Source organism: Acomys russatus, chromosome 2, assembly GCF_903995435.1.
Source record: "Acomys russatus chromosome 2, mAcoRus1.1, whole genome shotgun sequence".
NCBI lineage: Eukaryota > Metazoa > Chordata > Mammalia > Rodentia > Muridae > Acomys > Acomys russatus.
Window position 1 is genome coordinate 27,388,387 of NC_067138.1, and position 19,052 is coordinate 27,407,438.

Sequence of the window (19,052 nt, forward strand, 5' to 3'; positions counted from 1 at the left end):
ATAAGGATGTAAGAACTCCCCCCCCCCCCACCCCCCGAGACTGACTATAGTAATTATTTCTGTAAACAGACAGCATCTCCTGGGGCATCTTGATTTTTTTCACTTCTTGTTTTGGTAGTTACCAATAATACTACCCTAATAATCATTTTTATTTATTAATTTTTTACATATACATTTATATTATTACATATATATATATACAATAAACTACCCCCCTAATAATCATTTTAATGGAAGACTGGCCTATTCAAATTAGGATAAAATTCTAATGTGACTAACAACTTGAAGGATATTCATTTTTTTCTTTCTAGGTAACTGAATTGTTAATCAGCCCGTTACATACTTTCGATTATTACTTTACTTTGTGTGTGTATCTTTTCTAATGTTGAAGACTTGAACCCTGGAAACCCAGGGATTTGTACATGCTAGGCCACTGTTCTGCCACTTCATTATAACCACAGTCCTTTAATTCTTTTGTTAAAATAAGTTGCCTTTTTGGGTCAGCTTTCATTGTTCAAAAATTGAGATAATGGCACAGAGCATTACCATATGGGCTATGTTGCTTCCTTTGTAATTAATATTTTACATAACAAACTAGTATCACTATTAACTAAAGTTCATTTTCTTTTCAGGTAATTTAATTTTTTTCTAATATTCCTTTTCTGTTATGATTTCAGTATATCTACCAGCCTGGGTATCATATTGATTATTTGTTTTGTAGTGCTGCGCTTCAAACTCAAGACCTTTGTACCCTAGGAAAATACTCACTCCTTTGGCCGTTTTTGGCTGCAACAAGTTTTCATTTCATTATTCATTTTCAGATTTTTAATAATTTTTTGCTGGATATGACAAGGCATCTTGCAGACTAGCCATCAAGTCTTCTTTTTTGTGCTGCTCAACATGAGGTTATGGTCTACAGGAGAACGATGACATCGCTCCACAGGTACCTACCCTCAACACAGTTTCCTACTGTGTGTGAGCTTTAATCACCTGGATGGCACAGTTTGTCTTCACCGTACATCTACTTTCCAAACTACTCCTTGTCATGAAGCCATTTTATGCAATGAATGCTGAAGGATGTGGGAAATCAGCCCCCCCCATTTCTTTCTTTCTTTCTTTTTTTTTGAGACAGGGTTTCTCTGTGTAGTCTTGGCTGTCCTGGACTCCCTTTGTAGACCAGGCTGGCCTCAAACTCACAGAGATCCGCCTGCCTCTGCCTCCTGAGTGCTGGGATTAAAGGCATGTGCCACCACGCCCGGCTCTTTCTTTCTTTTTTAAATTTTTCCCTGAGATAGGGTTTCTTTATGTAACAGCTTTAGCTGTTCTAGAACTTGCTTTGTGGACCAGGCTGGCCTCAAACTCACAGAGATCCGCCTGCCTCTGCCTCCTGAGTGCTGCCATTAATTAAGGCATATGCCACCATGCTTGAGCAGTTCTTTACATTTCTAAGAGCAGAATATCTTCATAGATTGCTTGGGATTCTCCTGGCAAAGGGTTACTCTTTTCTCCCTCACTCAATCACATGCTTCTTTGTTATGTTGTGTAGGTTATGTTCTGTTATGATGCATGTTTTCATATTCGAGTGTGGGCCCTCACCTTCCATTTTGTTGTGGGACTATGTCCTTTGTAGTCCATAGCTGCCTAAACCAGAATAGCTGTCCTGTGAGCTACTAAGTATTCTTTGATCTCTGTCGCCTGTTTGTTCATTTGTTTGTTTATAGGAGCGCAGGAATTACACATGTATGCACTAATGTGTCTAGCTTTTATGTGATTCTGGGTATGCAGGCTCAAATGATGAGGCTTGCGTGGCAAGCGCTTTAATCTACTTCACAGCCTTTACAGCCTCCTCAGCTGTCCTTCATTTATTATGCAATTATTTATTTATAGCACCATGGACTTGAAGTTGTTTACTTCATGCTCTGGATGATATATATCTAATATTTATTTATTTTTTTTGTAGCTTTTTCAGAAGGTCCTTAATTAGTTTATAGTTGGTTACTTCCTTCTAATGTGTCAATGTGGACTTTTCTGCTATCAAATGGAACTACAAAATGCTGATATTGTATGTTTCCTGTCTTGGTCTTAGAATTAGAATCAGCTATTTCTCTAAGAAGCTGTGGGTCTGCTCTCCCGCTCCCCGCCCCCATTGGAGAGTAGTATTTAGAGCTAAGATTTGGGTCATAGGTGCAACTGTTGCTACTTGGTGGCATTGCTTCTAGGCATTTTAGCTGATGGACAGCAAATTTATGTGGGCATATCAATCTATGTGCGTCCTGGTATCTATAAGTATTGGTATAAGACCATTGAATTGGCATTAAGCTAAATGTGAGTTCACAGGGAAGCCTCCATTATCATACAGAGTGGCCCGATCTTTTCTCGATTAACTGTAAACCCTCTCTCTAACAGTAAGAAATGTGGCTTCCGTCAACTCTCGTCCACTTACTTCATTGTTCAGCTCTAGCACTGTTGTCTCGTGGTATCAACATTGTTGACCCATAATCCCATGAGAAAGAACGTTATCAACTAGCATTCCACTTTAAATTGGAGGCTCTACTCATTTCCAAAGTTACCGGAGCCTTTGCTTTTATCTCTCCCACCCCAGTGAGATAGTTGCATTCCATTTGTAACACGGTTAGACTCCTTATCTTAGTCTGCATTTTTTTTCTGGGAAACCCCACCTCTAAATGCTTGTAATTTTTTTTTTTTTTTTTTTTTTTTTTTTTTTTTTTTAGAAAAACATGCATTAAAGATCACCTTGCATGCCACAAAGTTCTATGAATTTCAGTAACTTCATCATCTTGCATGCTTATAATTATGATGCACAGAAGAACCCCATCATACTAAAAATTCCTTCCAATAAAGACATATGGTAACATATGTCTTTAACCCCAGGACCCATAAGGCAGAAGCAGACTGACCTCTATGTGTTTGAGGCCAGCCTGGTCTACATAGAGAGTTCCAACCAAAACTGCATAGTAAGCTTGTTTCAAAAGCAAAATAAAGCAAAAACAAACCCTACAAAACTCACAACAAAACCAAAAAAACCCAGCCGAGCATGCTGGCGCATGCCTGTAATCCCACTCAGGGAGGCAGCAGCAAACAGATAGCTGTGAGTTTGAAGCCAGCCTCATCTACAGAAAGGGAGTACAGGACAACCAGAGCTGCACAGAGAACTCTTGTCTTGGAAACAAAAACAAAAACAAACACAAACAAACAAACAAAGGAGAAAAGAAAAACAAAACAAACAAACAAAAAGTCCTGTGTATTATCTGTTCAGTGTTTGCTCCAAACCCTTGGTATACATTTTTGTACATTGCTCTTTCTCATTATGTCCAGTAATTGAGAGCAAGCATTATGTAGTAGCTTAGACTGGATTCTTCCATTTAGTAATATGCATGCATGACTCATCCATGTCTTTTGTGATTTGTAGTTTATTTACTTTTGTTTCTGAATAATATTCTAGTGCACAGGTCCTTATTCTACGTTAAACGTTTCCAGCATTTTGCTATTGTTAGTATAGATATTTCTCTGTGGACACGAGTTTTCAGGTAAAGTGGCTAAATGTCTAGGATCACGATATGGAACCATGAAAGGTTATGTTCAGCTTTGTAAGAAACTGCCAAACTGGCTTCCAGATATGAATTCACTGTCTGCGAACAGTTACTGGAGCCCCACAGTCTCATCAGGAGGCAGGCTTGTCACTTGTGGGAATTTCGCCATTGTCATAGTTGGTGAGGCTCTCAGTGTTTGGGTTGCTATTCCAGCTTTCCTTTGGGTGACTACTAGTTCTACTGCCGTGCAGAGTGGGCTAAAGAGCTATCTTATTTTGCAATGTTTGAAATAGTATGTTGAAAGGCTTTTTGTAATATAAATTTAACTATTTTATAAGCATACTTTATTTGATTGGCCAAATATTTGCAAAGTTGATTAATAATTATATTGCTCATTTCTAAAGAATAAATCATCAGAGATATAACCAGCATAATAAGTTTACCATTTATTACACATTTTCCATAAATATGGATAGGAGAAAATAATATACAACTTTTCATCCATTTGTAACTAACAAATTTCATCCATTTTTAACTATGTGTTACTTTTGCCTTAAGTTTAATGAACCTTGAAATAATGACCCCAATTAAAATGATGGAGAAAATATAACCTTGATAGAAATTTAATGAGAGAAGTTCATTTTTTCCAAGGATCTACTTTTTTAAAAAAAAGATTCATTTATTTATTATTATGTATAAAGTGTTCTGCTAGCATGTACACCTGCACACCAGAAGAAGGCACCAGATCTCATTATAGATAGTTGTGAGCCACCATGTGGTTGCTGAGGATTGAACTCAGGACCTTTGGAAGAGTGTTCTTAACCTCTGAGCCATCTCTCCACCCCCCCCCCCCCCAGGATCTATCTTTAAAAAGCACAATCTGCATTTAAGTTTACCTATCAGTATGGTTTGTATTCTATTTTGTATTATTACAATAACAGACTATTAAATCCAGGGAACAGTTTGGAGAGCTCCTCCTTTCTCTCCCCTTTATCCTGTCTAGGTTTCTGTGGTTGCACTGGGTTAATGTTTTGCTCTCACAGTCCATGGAACCATCTGTCTTTCCTCTTCAGGCAGGCAGGCTGGCTGTTCTCTCTGGGATTCGGGCTGGGTAAGGATGATTTACGATGAAAGCTAGTTTGTCCCAGGAGGGTGAAGTTGAGTGATGTAACAATTGACATCCACAAGCTTCTTTGACCCCACATTTGGTTTATTTAAGTTAATACCACCAGGTAGCTGCCTAATTTTATTTCCCCCCAAATCTTTGAACTTTGCTCTCAATGCCAACCCAGGCTCTGCCCCTCCCATTCTGCTTGCTTTCTTTTGGGATTTGCAAATTACAGGTCTGCTTTGGTATTGAAAGACATTGGTGGACACCCCTTCCCACACACCCCAACAAAAACCTCCGCCCCAAAATTACTGATATATAGTCACGAAACACACTTCTTGATATTGCCAGTTACAGGATAAGGGACAGATAAATCAGTAAGAGTCATGTCCCCTTGTCATAGAACCAGTGTCTTTGACCTTCAGGGTTAGGAAACCTGACAGTCACCAGTGCTTTGTTCTCCGCCTTTAATCCCTTGCATGAGATGCCAGTGTGGGATCTGTTAGGTTTGAATGGCTAGCTTGCTGTGGCCTAGGGGGTTACTATAGTAACACCGAGCTTCCAGGTATTCATGTGGGTGGTGTCAAGAACTGGGAATGTTTCCAAAATGCCCTTAGTGTTCCATAGTCCCCTTGGGGTCAGATTCATTTCATGCTGTCGTGAGGTGAGGCAAGGGCCATGAATTTGAGGCGACAATCCATCAGCGATCAGAAGCCAAGTTGCGTTTTCTGTTAGTAACAGTTTTGAACCTGGAAGGAAGCCAGTGTAGTCTCACAAGTCTCAACTTCAAAGCCTCAAGGGGGAAAATGTGTCCTGGTTTCGGCTAGATCAGTCAGCAGTAGCTCGCTGCGGCTACAGAAACAGCACAAGGTCACTGCAGAGAAGCAGAAAGTGAGGAAGAAACACCAAGCGAAGGCATCGCCGATTCCCCTGACTGCCAGTCTTGCGTATCCTTGAGGCGATTTTTCTGTGTGTCCCTATGAGGATGTAACTATTATTAAAATGAATCTTTCTGTACACACATTCTGTGACCTGTTTCATTAGTCAACCGGTTTCGTTTTAAATATGTTTTAAAGGTATACTACTATCCAAAGGATATTCAGTTTTACTGATAGCTTTTTGCAAATGGCAAATCTTATACCTCACATTGCATGCATCTTGGTTGTTATAATCTAAGCATGAGGAAACGTTCCATTATATTGGCACTTGTGTAGGGGATGCAAACGTTGAGTACTGACTGTATCTCATCAAAAAAGATTCTAATTGCCTGATAAAACAGCAGGAGCTTCAAGAGACTTGGCTGGCCCTCAGTGTATCAGACTGAAGAATCTCTTAACCAAGGAACAATAGGACCTTTAATCTGATAGCCTAGAGACCCTGGGCCTGAACCCTATCCAAAATCATAGTTTTGTTTTAGAATTAACACAACCAATTCCATCATATGCAGACTGCTCCCTGGGTGGACCACTCAGTGAATTGCTTTTTGGTGTGGGATTTTTTTTTTTTTTTTTTGGGCCTGGCCAGGAAGTAATAATTTGGCTTTGTATTTTTCCTCTCTTTGGGTGCTGTTTACTTATTTTTTTGAAACTCACACTGTTGAACAGATTATCTAGAAAGGTCTTGATAGCATATTGGAAGCACTGGGCGAACTGAGCGCATCACTGCAAAAATCCATTTATTTAGTTCTTTTTTTTTTTTTTTTCCTGGAACCAGGAGGGGGTGAGTCAGGTTGTTAGCTTGATTGATTCTCTCATTCCAGCTCACCTGGCCAGGGTGACCTGCTGGCTCCTCCCCTAGGCTGAAACCACATTTGCAATTTGGGGGTTCTAAATCAGTGTCCTCATCAGCTTCTTTGAAGTTGGACAGTGTTATCTTAGGAACAATTCTTTTGAAGTATATTGATTTCTTCTGAATCTCTAGGTTTGGTCCAGTTTCTTAGACAAAAGAGTAGGATGCTTTTTTCCCCTTATGCATCCAAGACAATGCATAGAAATCACAGGTTTCCCAAGCTCTCACCCAGAGGACACAGGATTGTTTGAACTCATAAAAGCGCATGTATGGCCTCAAATTCCACACTGTAGTCATTTCAGTCTGACAAATCAGTGCGTACCATTTTAGCTTTGATATTGAAAAAAATTTTCTAATTTTCGAAGTAGGATTTTGAAATTGTTCATGGTTCAGGGGGAATGAGGTCTTTTCTATTTCTGAATAACACACCACGTCCTACTATACCAGAACTTAGGTCCTTAAATATAGTTTTCTCACTGGAGAAAACAGGCTCACACTCCCTTCTTATGACTGAATCATTGTAGGTAGTAAATAAGGTTTTTAAGGATTAAGAATAATTCAGTATTTTATCTCAGACTTTTGCTACCGTCTGAAGTGAGTAACTGGTAATTGGAAAAAATAGCTGACATGCTTTGAATATGTAGTGTAGACTAAAAGTTGACAGAGAACTGTCTCTAGTCCCTGGCTCTTCAGTTTAAGACCTGCAGAGCTTGAAAATTCTCTGCAGCATCCCTTCCCACAGGCACTGATTATTCTAAAGTCTGAACCAGGCAGCCCTTAGGAAAAGTGGAAGTGTTAGAGACACCTGTTTGTTCAGATCACTTTTCATACAGCAGGTGGAGGCACATGCCTTTAATCCCAGCACTCAGAGGCAGCAGCAGGCAGATCGAGTGAATTCTGGGACAGCCAGGGCAACAGACAGAAACAGTCTCTCAAAAAACAAACAAATAAAGGAAACTGGAGCAGCCACTGTCTCCACACTATTCCCTCACCTAGGACACTGTATATGTATATGTATTCATGTTTTATATTTTGTGTCTGATCTCCTCAGGAATGAAACTCTTTCTTAAAAATTATTTTACATGCTGGGCATGTTGGCACACACCTTTAATACCAGAACTAGGGAGGCAGTGAGTTCGAGGCCAGCCTGGTCTAAATAGTGGGTTCCAGGACAGCCAGGGCTTCATAGTGAGCCACTGTCTCAAAAAAAAAAAAACCTAAAACAAAAACCAAAAACAAAAACCAAAAACAAAAACCAAAAACAAAAACCAAAAACCAAAAACACATACGCACACACAACAAAACAACAACAAAAAAGGAACAAAACAAAAGCAAGCAAACAAAAAAAATTATTTTACATAATGTATAAGAAATTTCTTTCTCATGTCAGGCTTTCTGAAGAGTAAGACAAAGAACACATACATGACATAAAACGGAGCCAGTGAAAGCTAATCATAAAGCTTCTAGCCACTGTGACAGAAGCTGTCCTTTTCTGAATTTCTTGGCTGACCAGCTGTCCTGATTAAGTCTCCCTCTTCACTCATCTGGTTAAACTCACTATGAGGAATGCAATGTTTCTCCTCTCCCATTGTTTGTATCCCATCATGCACCTTGGCTACTGAGCCTTGTGAACTGTGGACCAAGGAAAGAGTGCATCACCATGCCAAAATAAGCTAGGTTTGTCTACCTGTCCTCAGTATGCCAATTAAAGAATTAAAAAACAGTGAAAAGAAGAAAAAGAAGATATATTCAATGTGGCCACATTGGGAGGAGAAAACAGGGACCCTGCCATCCCCTTATCTATCATTCGGGTCTGGGTCTGCATGTAAGGATTATGTTTAAACAGAGGACAAGAGGTCTACATAGCAGAGCCGTCCTGGTCAGTGCAGGGGGTCCTGTCAGTCATAATTGTCTCAGCTCCATTCTCTGTAGCAAGATGGTCTGAGAAGTTGTCAGAACTGTGTGAGATCTTTTTTCTGTAGACCAGGGCCCCAGCCTTTTCTTTCTCCTATCTTGAGAGACCTGTGGAAGCTGGGTTTTCTTGGGACTGTTTCCCCTCCCCCATCCCCCGGCCCCCAGTGGTCTGACAGCCAAAGGGAAGGGTACAAGTGTCTCTTTAGAATATCTCCACTCTTCTCATGATAGTTAACCAACCAGTTGGCCAAAAATATTTGGGAAAGTGTATCTGTAGTGAACATGATCAGGTTATAGGCTATTTTTTATAGCTTGCATTTCATTAGCTGTAATCTACAGATAGTTAGGGAGTAATCTAGAGACGATTTAAAGTGGCTTGGAGGGTGTGCATAGGATGTAAATGCTACACCACTTCACAGAAGGGGTTGATGTGAGTCCTTATGGGAGGGCCTGGGACTACTATCATCAATATTAAAAGTGACGATATTGGAGTTTTCTTACATGTAGAATTTTATCCCCGTACCTAAGACATTTACCTGTTGAAGTCCTGATCCCCAGTCCTTACAGTGTGACCTCTTTGGAAATGAGTGGTAGCAGAAGTAACTTGTGAAGATGATGTCATGCCAGAGAAAGTGGGCCCCTAACTCCATTGGCTACTGTGGAGGGCACATACTAAGAGTCTTAGGGAAGACTGGCTGACCTGTCCCAAGGATTATTAGGACATAGAGAAGCTCTTTTCCTGGGCTCTCAGAAGCATGGCTGTCTGTGCCCTGATTGTGGCCTTCTAGCTCCAGAATTATAAGAGAATACATTTCTATTTATCTGAGCTACTCTATCATTTTGTTATAGCAACTTTAGCTAACTAATAGTAGATATACATTTCTCTCCAACCTAGTGATCCTGTTATCACAATAACGATGGTGGCTTCAGGGCAACAGATCTGTAAAGCTATTCTTGCATTACACTGCTTTGGGTACATGTAGGGCATGAGTTCAGGCATGGTACAGGCATGGGCACGGTTAGGGTTCAACTTCTCCACTTTTGTTTGTGACATTATCTGTTCACTCACAGGTTGTCCTTGCTGGCTTCAGTTGTCATTGTTTTTTGATATGTGTCAGGATAAAAAGTACCCCATGAATGATTTTTTAGTTTGGTTTTGGGATGGCTCCTCTTATTTGGCTTTTTTTTTTTTTTTTAAATATGAGTTTCACAGTTTTCTTTTTCTTCTGTGTTCTTAAATATTGCTGTAAAATGGAAATTATAGAGTCTTAATATATTTAATTGTGAGAAATTTATTTCCAGTATTTCTTCCAGGAAGGGGGATATTAGCATTAAATTTTTGTACTTGAATCTAAATATTTATTTATTTATTATTTATACATATTCTGCTCGCATGTGTACCTGTCTGTCAGAAGAGGGCACATTGTAGATGGTTGTGAGCCACCATGTGGTTGCTGGGAATTGAACTCAGGACCTTTGGAAGAACAGTGTCCTTAACCTCTGTGCCAGCTCTCCAGCCCCTTGTACTTCAATCTATAATGTTATAATTTTAACATATTTTCTCTTTAGCAGTCTCACGTATAGAGTCCCAAATTGATCTTCCAAATCCAGTTTACTCTGATTTATATCCCTTCTACCTTTTATCCAATGCATGGTCCTTTTAAAAGACACAATTATTACATTCTCTTACTTGATTTTTTAAATGAAGGACTTGCAGTAATTGTAATTAAATTAACTACAATTCTTGCTCCTGGTGGAATATCAGGGTTTGTTCTATGGGCTTTGTATAACTTATGAATATCAGTCTCTCACATGCTGTAGTCTTATCACCAGACACAGAGCGAGGGTCTAGGAAAGGCAGATTGCTGACAACAAGATTTCTGCCCCGTATTCTGCCTGCTTTTATTAAAGCAAGCCATTAGCTCGAATCTTGTGTTCATCCTGTCATGTCTACGCATTTCTAAAATCAGACATTTTAACTTTAATTTTAGTTGATTTTCAAAAACTATGCTTTATGTACGTATTTGAATTTTCCTTCTCTACAATTTTATTGCCATGATCCCTCTGCATTGGTGTCTCCCGCTGTGTGTGTTTTGGCCTTTGTCTATTATTCCTCTGTTTGAGTGTATTGCAGCACTTTCCATGCATTTCTTTTTTGGCTTAGGTTACTTGCACACTTTGCTTCTGTGAGCGATGCTGCCTGCGTATTCCTGCTCTGATCTCCCTTTGTGAGGCTTTCCTCTGACATAGCCACAGGTTGTGAGGACTCAGCTTCCAAAGTGCCTAATATCTGTGTGTGCATGGCACCCCCACCCCACCTTCCAGCACATGCCATCTCACAGATTGTCAGTTTTTGGCTAAGCAGATGCATTCATAATGACGTCATGTTATCTTCTTGCTTTTCATCTCCCCTGAGCATCTGTTCATGTGCTCAGTGTCCACATAATGTTATCTCTTCTCTCAGGCACCAATGTCATCTATTTGGCTCTGTCTTCTTTTCTATCCTGGCAGGAATTGTGTAGAAGATTCCTATTAATTCTTTCTTGTCATGTGTACTGAATATTCTCTGAGTTATCAATTTATCTTTCCACTTTACGACATTTTCTAATGAAAAAAAAAAAAACAACAACAAAAAAACAAAAAAAACAAAAAACCAAACAAACCAGGCCTGGAGAGATGGGCCAGCGGTTAAGTACACTGTTTGCTCTTTCAAAGGTCCTGTGTTCAATTCCCAGCAACCACATGGTGGCTTACAACCGTCTACACTGGGGTCTGATGCCCTCTTCTGGTGTGCAGGTGTACATGCAGATAGAACACTCATATACATAAATAAATAATATAAAGTCTTTTAAAAAGAAAAAACTAATTTATTTGTTTTTTGTTTTTTTAGCTTGAGTCTCCTTCTGTGGTACATATTGACTTGGAACTCATAAAGGTCCTTCTGCCTCATCTGCCCCAGTCTCCTCAGTGTACAAGCATGGGCCACCACATTCTGTTTTTAAGTTTCAATATGGTTAAATTCCAATTTTCTCATAAAGTTAACTCCACTGTGCCCTATAATACTTTCAAAAGCCAAATGAATTCACTGGTTCTGTCTATTGATGCCAAAATGTTGATTTTATCCATGAATTGCCATCTGGTTTAATTTTAACTACTTCAGTAAAATATATGTAAGTGGTATTATATACCACTTGTGGGGGGTTTTTTTGTGACTAATGTTTTCTCTTTGTTGTTTTAAAATCCACATTATTACCCTACTTTGTCCATTTTCACTTGCTCGTAACATTCCATTGTGTGAGTGTTCTGTAATACATCTCTCCTATTTTATTTACCATTAAGTTGTTTTGAACTTGGGCTTTTATGAATTTTACTTCTATAAATATTCCTATGTGTTTTAATTTTTTTCAATATGAATGTATGTATATGTGGGCATGTATACATGTGCCATGTTGTGCATGTAGAAGTAAGCTGAAACCTCTGTGGAGTCAGTTTCCTTCTTCCATTTTTATGTGGTCTCCAGGGATTAAGTTCAGGTCATCAGTCATGTGTGTTGATGCATTTACTCACTGAACCATATTTCCAGCGGTCCTTAGTCATTTTTGCTTTGTTTTGTCTTTTGAGGCAGGATCTCTCTATGTAGCTTTGGCTGCCTAGAACTCACTAAGTAGAAAAAAAATCGACTTTCAACTCACGGAGATCTGCCTGCTTCTGCCTTTGAGGGTTGGGATTAAGGCATGTGCCTCCATGCTGGGTGCTTTACACATTTCTTGATGAGCCAAAGTGTAGATTTTTGGTTGGTAAATTTATTCCCAGGAGAACGCTAGCTGGGTCAAAGGCAAAATAATGTATGTCTAGATTAGGGAGATCAAGGGGCGGGGCCTTTCAAAGTGGAATTGCAATGACAGACAGAACAGCTCATACGCCTTGTCTAAAATCTTTGGAACCAGAAGTGCCAATGTAGTGGGTTTTGTTTTTTTGTTTTTTAAAATTTGAGATTGTTCTAGATTTTGGAATATCTACATATTCGTTGGTGATATATCTTGTTAAAGAGGACCAACTCTAAAACAAAGTTCATTTATCATTTGTATGTGCTTGGGACACAAATTTAAGGTAGTTTATATAGTATTTTAAATAATTTTATGTGTTAAAGAAGTTTCAAGATATGGAAATTTCCACTCAGGCTTCAAGTCAATACTCAGAACGCTCTGAATTCTGGGATATTTTAGAACTTTTAGATTGACTGAGCCTGGCTCAAGGCAGAGAAACCAATTTCAGTGGTAACTGTTCAATCTTCAGTGGTTAGGCACTCGTGGGAAAAAATTCCAGTGTTACTTAAGCACATCTGTGGGGAAGCAGTAAAGATTATTATTTTGAGAAAAATTCGATCTTTGAGTGATGCCCTTTCAATATTCTGTCAGATGAGAGAAGGCTAAAAAGACATAACAAAGTATCATGATTCTACTTGGAGAAAATTATTAGCGTTAGAGATCTTGGGATCCAGACTGTGAGCTTGGTCAACCCCCAGGGATTAAAGGCTCACATGGTGAGGTATGTTAATATTTGGATGATCTTTGTAAATACTGAATCAATACTTTCTTCATGTCTATCAATGCACAGCACTACAAAATCACATGTAGATAAGCAATCTATTCAGAGTTCAAATTGGACTGGCAGATTTTAACATCAGAGAACAAAAAAATCTCATTGATGTGATCTAGATCTGTGCTGCAACTGACTTTCAAGAAAAACAACAACAACAACAACAAAAACCATCATCCACTGGGTTTTAGTGAATACTCCAGCTATCTGAAACAGATATAATCACCTTCTCTTCCAAATAGGCACCTACATGGTTGGTTGTTTTCACTGGCACCTACCAAGGCAGTGCATTGCTACAAGGAAGGGCAGGCTCAAGGAGCTTTCAGGATCCCATCTCCTGGAGAGTGAGAGATCGTGGGACTCCATTCCCTGGCCATTCATTTCCTGTGTGAGTCACCATTATGGTCTGTCTTTTTGTTGTCAAAACAAAACATGTGAGAATTAAAACTTTATAAACAAAATAGATTTAACTTGAAACTGTATAAACAAAATAGATTTATTTGGGTTCAAAATTCTGGAGGTGGGATTGGCAGGTGATATCACAATACAATATTTGGCATCTCGTGGCAGGAGCCTGTGAGAGTGGCCAGGAACGTGGGATGTGGAACACAAAACAGGGGAGACAAGAGGCCAGGGAGGGGCGGGCTTGCTCTTCCACTGTGAAAAGGCAAAGACTTATCTCAAACCACTCAGCAGCTAGGTTACAAGTTCAAAAATCATATTTATTGAAGAATAAAGAAAAAGTTGGAAAGCCTTCTCTTAAAACACAATTCATACATGTTTGCTACAAGCATAGTCGGGAAAACAAATGAAAGGAAAACAGCAACAACAACAAAAAAAAAACAACTGCCCCCAGCCCAGAAGGTACTTACGACCACATAGCGGATCTGGCTATGCAACAAGGAAGCTAACACATTTCCACAGACCTCGCTTGTGGAATGTCCATGAGTCATAATGGTCTCTATAGAACTAACAGTGCCTCGACAGTTAGAGAGCATGTCATTTTAAAGATATTAACAAGCAATTTTAATGTGATCGACACCTGGCATAAAAGACAAATATTAAAATTATTCTTGAATGTTTTCCTAATAAATTTACATTCTTTCATGTAAATTAAAATAGGAAAATTACCCACAGTGAGAAAGGCATGGTTTTTTTTTGTTTGTTTGTTTGTTTTGAGACAGGATTTCTCTGTTTAGCCTTGGCTGTCCTAGACTCACTTTGTAGACCAGGCTGGCCTCAAACTCAGAGCAATCCGCCTGCCTCTGCTGGGCTTAAAGGCATACACATTTTAAAGTAAGTCCGATTGTGTAAACACAGCACAGCCAATGGGGGTTAATATGTTCAGAAAAGAACCAGTGACTTGGGCTTTCTTATCCACAGGATGAACGGAAGTGACCTGAATAGCAGTTTCAAGCCTAGAGGCTTCCCCCCACCTCACTGGTACATGCGATCCAGGCCAGTCAGTGGCAGAAGAGGCAGCCCCGAATCCCACACAGAGAACATACTAAGTCATTTTCCAGACAAAAGAAGTCTGATGTTTGTACAGAAGATCCAAAAGGTGGCTTTGGTTTAAGTCTTTTATAATGCAAACAACAGTTAAGCAAAGGTCTACTCATGTACGTGAAAAGCTACATTCCACTGGATGCAGGCATTTATGTAAAAAGCTTTTTATTCCACTTTCCTAAGGTTAGTTTGATGGTTTTTCAATTTTTATTTTTATATTTGTTTTAGTTTGGGGGGGGGTACCCCAGTGTGAGCGCACACAGAGAAAGTCCTGTAGGTACACACGGACAAGACATCTATCAGCCATCCAGGAAGACATGCTCCAGATGAGACCTATCCTGCTACATGTGAAGGACTCAGCCTCCAAAGTGGGCACAACGTGAACGTCACAGCCGGGGCCACTGGGCCTGAGGCGTTTGTCACGAAGACCCTAGGTCCAGTCTCCTGTATTCTAAGAAGAGTTCATGGCTCCTCTCTGTCCTTAGCACTTCTATTTTGTTTAGCTTCTTGAAACTCTCCACTAGCGTAGTGACAGGCACCTCCATGGATGATTTGGGAGAGCACTTGACATGTTTGCGGCAGAATCCCAATTTTCTAGTTCACGAACACAGAACTCGAATTCATCCACCCATTTACCCATTCATGTCCCTAAATCCTTGAACAGTGTTATCAGTCTTCTGTGCAACAGACTTCTGTAAGCTGTCTTGTGGTTCCTTTCAGGAATATACTCAGCTACTTGACAGGTTTTGATGTTGTTATGAATGCTGCACTAAGAGCCATGCTTTCTAGCTGTTGTCATTGGTTCTTATTGTGTGTGATACGTATTTTATGTGTGTGTTTGTGTGATGCGTATGTGGTGTGTCCGATAGCATGTGATTTGTATGTGTATAATCTGTGTATGTTGTGTGTATGTGTATGTAATGTATGTCTGCGTGAGTTTGTAAGGTGTAGGATACGTGTGTGTATGACATGTGTGTATGATGTGTGTGTGTTGTGTATGTAGCATTTATGTATGAGAATATGTGATATGTGTGTGCATGTGTCTGTATGGTATATGTATATATGACGTTATATGTGTGACATGTATGTACATGATGTATCTGTGTGATGTGTATGTCATGTATGTATACGCAGTGTGCATGGATATCTGCATGTATTTGTGTGGTGTTTCTATATGTGTGATACATGTATTTTACATGTATGCATGCAGTGTGCGTGTCTGTGTATGCGTGTTAAGGTCAGAGGACAACTTTCAGGAATCATTCTCTCCTTCCACTGTGTAATCCTGGAATCAAATTCAAGTCATCAAGCAAGCATCTTTACCTGCTGAGTCACCCTGCCAGCCAAATAGTTGTCTTACTGATACAGAAGCATGTAGTAGATTCTTGTTTGCTGACGTGTATCCAGCAATCAAGCTCACCTTTTCTTTAAGTACCATTTATTTATTTAGTTAGTTTTAGTTGTAGTTTTGTTTTGTGTGGTTCTGGCTGTCCTGGAACTTACTCTGTAGACCACACTGGCCTTGATCCCAGAGATCTGCTTGTCTCTGCATTTGGGGGAAGTACATCCCTAATATCTGAATATTTCATTTGTATTCATGAAAATATTAATTAAAGTTACTAATTCTGAAAATGTATCTTCAATTTCCTTTGGATTTTCTTTCTTTCTTTTTATTTTTTGCAATTTTCTTAGCATAATTTTTGCATTTCTTATTTTTCCAGAGCAGATGCATTTCATGTGCTTCCCTTTCCCTGCTTTGCTATTCACGTTAAGTTGCCAGTGTGGAAAAGCGCAGAGACAAGCAGGGGGTCTGCTCTCCTCATTACACTCCCAGAAGGCAGCTCTGAATGTTTGTAAGCATCTCTGTGAGTAAAGAAAATTCTTCTTTATTTTGAGTGTGTGAACAGCTTATTGGTTTTTGTATTTTAACTATGTATCATTATCATCTCCGTGTGTGTTTGACGTGAAGGGCATGCACTTAAGGCATATGTGCATTAGTCAGAAGACAATTTGGCTGGCGTTGTTTCTCTCTTTCTACTTTTACAGAGGTTCTGGAATCAAACTCATATTTTCAGACTTGCCAGCCCTGAACAGTTTTTGTTTTTTAAAATCAACAATAGATGTAGAATTTTATAACTATTTTTCCTACATATGTAGAGATTCTCATATGATTTTTCTTTTACTTCAGTTATTTTAATAATGGAGTAGCTTAGTGATTCATTGACTGGCTAATTGATTTCTGAACACTTAACAAACCTTATGCTTGTGGATATAGTTAACTAGAATAAAAGTATTATTATCATTTCTTATTTCTGGAATTCATATGTTAATAATTAAATGGTAAGTTACTAATGAAAGGACTTTAAATTTTTACTTTTACATTTAAAAAACATTATTTTTAATTTTGAGACAGAGTTTCACAAAATTTCATAGGTTGGACTTGAACTCACTGTGTAGTGAAAGATGACATTGAACTCTGTTATCATTTCCTGTTTCATGCGTGACAGGAAATGAACCTGGAGCTTCCTGCATGCTAGGCAAGCACTTTACCAGTCCAGCTCCCTGCTACTAAAAAAATAATGCTACATAGGTCACTTAAAAAGAATTGAGAGAGCCAGGCAGTGGTGGTGCATGCCTTTAATCTCAGTATTTGGAAGGAGAGTCAGGTGGGCCTCTGTGAGTTCAAGGCTGGTCTGGTCTGCAGAGTAAGTTCAGGCCACTAAACCTACGTAACAGGGAATCCTTGTCTTAAAACAAACAAACAAACAAATGAGAGAATAGAAGGGTTGATGTATAAGAATTTTCAATAGAAAATAGCACAAAACAGAATTTTTGTCATTTTTGTTTTTTTGAAAATTTTATTGGTGTAGCATGGACAGGCAGCACTGAAAGTTTGCTGTTTATTTTTATATCAAATGTCAGGAATGATCAGCTCACTAGGCCCTCAGTCTGTGAGGGATTCCTCTTAGGAGGCTGGCCACACTGAGAGAGGAGCATCATTCACAGTTACATGACATTTCACGCTACCCTTTTAGTATATATTGCATACATTTATTTATATAAACATAAACATTTATATACACAATTTTCATTAAGATCCTTTAGCATATTATCTGAAAAGTGTGCTCAATGACAGAGTTCATTTTGAACTCTCAGCTTTTTGTTTTGTTTTTGTTTTTTTTTTGACAGTGTTTCTTTTCGTATCCTTGGCTGTCCTGGAAATCATCCTGTAGACCAGGGTGGCCTGAGTGCTGGCATCAAAGGTGTGCACCACCCCAACTCAGGCTAACTCTCAGCTTTTCCGATGTAGTGCGATGGTTGATGCTGTCGACATGATAGGATCTGGAATCACTTGGGAGAGCCTGTGGGGAGTTGTCTAGATTGTCTCAATCGACACATGTTAACTGTGCAGGGATTTTCCCTCTACAGGGACTGCTGTATGCAGCCGAGAAAGCCAGCTGAGCAGCGAGCACACAAAATTCGCTCCTCTCTGCCTTTTGCCTACAGCTGCAAAGCTACTTACTAGCTGTCTTGGGCTCCCACTTTTAAGACTTCCCTGCAATGCTGGACTAGAACCAAGAATTGTGAGATGAAGTACCCCTTCCTCCCCAGAGCTGCTTTTGTCAGGGCATTTTATTGGAGCAACAGGAAAAGTAATTACGACAATAGCCGAAAGCAAAAAGCAGGAGCTGAGGGGCTAAGTAGTGGTGGCAATGGGTGTGATCGGTTGCTTCGTCGTTGTTTTATATGCAAAGTCACAAACATGTTGAGCATCCTTAATCTGGGACGCTCAAGCCCCATACACTCCTACGTCAGAAGCTGATGCCAGGCCAAGATGGCTTCTCAGACAGATGATTTCACACCATGTGCAGAATTATTCAAAATACCCTTAAAGACTATTTCATTGCGATGGTTTGAGTAAAAATGGCCTCCATCGGTTCATAGATTTAAATACTTAGGCAATGGCACTGTTTCAAAGGATTAGGAAGTGTGGCCTAGTAGCAGAAAGTAGCAGGGACGGAGTTAGTGTTTGGGGCTTCAAAAAGCCCATTTCCAAGAACATAGTCTCCTTTTTCTTGCTGCTGGCAGATTCCGATATAGAGCTCTCAGCTACCATGTCTGCCTAGATGCTGCCATGCTCCTCACCATGGTGACAATGGATTAAACCCCTGAAATTGTAAGAGTGTCCATGACCATGCTGTCTCTTCACAGCAATAGGACACTAAGACATTTATCTTAATGTACGTATTATAATTTAAAAAGAAAATAAGATGATAAGATAATAATATGCCAGGCAACAGATATTATATTATATGAGGTTTATTAAATGAGCATGGGGGAGGGTAGGGAGAGGGGTAACAAAGAGAGAGAGAGACAGAGACAGAGAAAGACAGACAGAGACAGAAGAAGCGAGAAAATAGGTAAGGGAAGAGAGGGTAGAGAGAGAGAGAGAGAGCCACAGGAGGGTCTGTCCTTTTATATAGCCCTGGGCAGGGTCAGCCCCCAAAGCATGTGGGCAATGACATCACAGGTAGGCAGACTGAAGCAGAATCCTAACAGTATGTGCACAAAAAAGAAATTAATTT